Genomic DNA, 3,979 nt, shown 5'->3' with positions numbered 1-3,979 from the left:
CTGTGGGATCGATAAACGGGACTCCACTAGAGCCCTGTATTACTTGAGCGATACGTATACTTGTGTTTGAAATTGTTACGTTACAAAATCATTATAAATATATAAATATGGGTTCATAAATTCTTACATATTAAAAGTTGTTGCATTAAGTTTTTGGCGTCGTTGTCGGGGATTTAAATCTTCTAGCAGAGGTATCAAATTCTTGTATTTTTAAGCATATATAAAGTCGGTATATAAAAAAGTCGCTATCATAATGTAGGACTTTTTTATTAAGCCCCAAATTTGAAACTCATGGGGAAAACTGACAATATGCACTTTATAAAATTAGAAAGTTTAGCCTACTAAGCAAAATATTCTTACTTAAACTTAAGATGCTATAATAGGATTGAAAATTCAATTCTTTTTGTAATTTTTGGATTTATGAAAATAAAGTAAGCAACTAATTATATTAACTAAATATTTGTAAGATGAAGGAAATATAAATAAACTATCTTTTTTCTTATATGAATCAGTAATAAGTATAGAAATTCTAATGTGGAAGTAAGCTAAATGTGTTGTGGCAAATAAGAGCAATAATATTCATTACCCTTACTAGAGATGCTAGAAATAACATTAGCTAATATATAATTTGAATATTCTTGAAGATTGGTTACGTGGGGAAGTACTAGCTCTCACTCTAGAGTTCCCTCTTCACTCTTCACCCGGGGGCTAACATCTTGCATCAAAACCTAAACCTATAAATCAAATTGGGGGCTTTAGCCTTTCACTCTAAAGTCCACTAATTCTACACCCATAAAAAGTTTATTTCCCTATTTATTTGCACTCAACCCCATGAACTACATTCTCATTCATAAAATAAATATGTGATTCTAATCATTTTTTTATTGAGGTAATACCATCTCGGATCTTACATGTTCTCACAACAGGTATTAACATATTAATTGGCCAAATAAAGAAGTAAATGAAGTGCAAGGTTTCAAAAAATCACTACTTCTTCTAACATTGAAGTCTAATAATTCACACAACTTCCTTTAAATACTTAATTACTTATCATTTTAAGGAAAAAGATAAATAAAATTACTCAGAATCCATAGAGAAAACACAATCACACGTGTGTTTAAATCCATAGAGGAAACACAACCATTCAGAATCTATAGAGAATCAATCTCCTTAAGGTCAGACAAGACGCTAAAATTATTTTCATATGGGATTTTGGGCAAGGCAATATCAACTTCTGGTTGGATAAATGGTGTCCTAATGAAATATTGCAACCTCTTCATCAAAATTTCAACTTTGATGTAAGGGTCGCCGATTGTTGGGAGGGAAGCAACTGGTCAACTACTTTGTTTTACACATTAGTGACACCCTCTTCTGCTAAAACTATATCTAAGTTACCCATTAATGTTACAAGAAAGGATTCCATAGCTACCTCTATGAGTAAATTTCAATACTTAACCCAAGCAATCTATGCTAAATTGTATCAATGGGTCTCTAATCTTTAGGCTGACTGCCTTTGGAGCAAATTTCTCACTCCTTCTATGTCTTTCCTGGGTTAGAGATTGTTCCACCATTTTTTGCATATTAATGACATCCTTAAAATCAAAGGGCTGAGAAGTCCCTCCAAGTGCTATCTATGTGTGCAGAGAGAAGAATCTTCTGTTCATCTCCTTTTTCAGTGCCCTTATTCCTAAATTGTTTGGAAGAAATTCCTTAATTGCTTAACCATTGAAACAATTTTATTGGATTGGAATCACTTAACTCTTTTTTGGAAAAGTTGGGTTAAGGTAAAGTTGGGCTCTATCATCCTTTTTTTATGCTATATATTTTTTTAATCTGTGAATGACTAGTACAATAGACTCAAAAGGAAAGGTCCCCAGTCGAGAAACCAACATACATAGTGACTCACACCCAAAATGGTGACCTGACCCCAGAAAAATTAGCCATACAATAGACAGGGAAAGAAAAAAAAAAGGAAAGAAAAGGAAAGCTATTATATATATATATTTACAATTCAAGGAGATAATCTCGGTTCCTCAAAAAAGTTAATACAAGAAAAACCTATAAAAAATGATCAACATATTGAGGAACCCTCTCCAACAAAGAAAAATCAAAGTATACTAACATTACAAGTATAAACCCCCAAAATAACTAACAGAAATTGAATATGAGGAGTACAACAGCTGTGGAGGAACAATAGAAATCCCAATGAACTTTAGGATGTAGAACCCATCATTCAGGTCTGCAATCTAAGGTAAGGTATTTGAAGTTTGCCCCCCTTTAGTAACAGATGGAGGGGGAGGGAAGGGGAAGTGGAGACCTCAGCATGATTGGAGTTAGCACCCTCCAAAGCCAGAATATTAGCAGGTCTATTAGCTTCCCTATAAACAAAGGAGAATTGTATCTTAATCTCAAGAATAAGGTTCTTTATCCTGTGAATCCACTGGTTTATGTGCCAAGGGGGAGAAGAGTTATCAGTCATCAGCTCCACCAGGAGGGAAGAGTCCACTTCAGCTATAACTCACTTCCACTTATTTCTCATGGCAAATTTTAGAGCCCAGTAAAGGGCAGCAGCTTCAGTTTTCAGGGTATCTACAACAATATAGGGTGCCTTGAAATAAAGCAAAGTATTTCCTGTGTGATCTCTAAAGATCCCCCCAATGCCAGCTTTTTTGTTGGTGAAACTTCCATTAGTGTTGATTTTAATGAAAGGATGGAGGGCTTCTCTTATCTAACCTTGATGACCTTAATCTGTTGCAGTTCAATATTAGGCAAGTCCTTCAAGATCTTAGGGAATTTCTTCCAAATTATCAGCTTGTTTAAATATGCCAGACAGTTAGACACCGCAGAAGCAGTATTTGTCCCAATGTCATCATGCTTCACCTTATTCCTGGCATTCCAAAGGAACCAAGCAACAATGAAGGGAAGTGGCATAAGGTTTATCTCTTGCCAGTCATTTAAACAGTCTTTGATGTTAACCTAGCCAACATTAATCAGATTAAGATTAATGTTATAGGTCAGCATGTTCCAAACCTCCCTTGCAAATCTGCACCTGAAAAAAGAGATGGTCACTGGATTCCTGATCAAGTTTGCAGAGGTGACATCTTGAAGGGCCTTTCAATCCTTTCAGTTTCAGTATATCATATGTAGGAATTAATTCATTTAGGAATCTCCATGAAAAAAATAGCATTGAAGGTGTTAAGTATTTCTGGCAAGAGAAAATATTCCACTGGTAGTAGTCCCATCTGAATAAGTTATTCTGAATGTCCTTTGCAAGGCTTGACCTGGTCCTATTAATGAGATGTAGCTGATCTTTTTTATTTCTATCAAATTGGATTTTTGAAATGATTCTAGCAGAGGAATCCTTCAGAAGGTTTTTCAAAGTATCCTCAGACCAAACAGTGCCACTCCAACAGTCTTTAACCTGTAAATCCTCCTCCTTTTCTTCCTGCAGAGGCTCCATGTGTTCAATAGGGCACAATTTATCCTTCCAAAAATTGATTTCTCCATGGCCCACCTCCCAAATGAGAAGTTTGTCAATATCTTCCCGAACCTTAAGCATCTGGATCCAGGTCCTAGAGTCACCCAGTTTCTTAGTTACTTCCCCAAGATGATCAAATTTGCAGTATTTGGCCTGCGCAGTATTTGGCCTGCATGAACTTAGCCCATAAACTTTCATTTTATCTAAAATTAATCTAAATTTTACACATACTGATTTGTCGCATATGGTGTAGGCCTTTAAAGCCCAAACCTCCAGCTTCATATGGTCTAGCCACTCTTTGCCAACTTGCCCAGGCCATTTGTTTTATGTTACCAGCGTAAATGAACCTGTTGAAGGTTCTTTCCAGAATCAAGGTGGTACTTCTTTTCATTGTTGACACTTGTAGGGCATAAAGAGGGATAGAGGTGAGAATGCTCTTAAGTAGGGTTATCCTTCCACCATTTGAGAAGTAAGAGTTGGACCACCCCTGGAGGGTGGAAT

This window comes from Phalaenopsis equestris, unplaced genomic scaffold (genome assembly GCF_001263595.1).
Source record: "Phalaenopsis equestris unplaced genomic scaffold, ASM126359v1 Scaffold000002, whole genome shotgun sequence".
NCBI classification, from domain to species: Eukaryota; Viridiplantae; Streptophyta; class Magnoliopsida; order Asparagales; family Orchidaceae; genus Phalaenopsis; species Phalaenopsis equestris.
The sequence above is the reverse complement of the archived record's forward strand: the minus strand, read 5'-3'. Positions refer to the sequence as shown.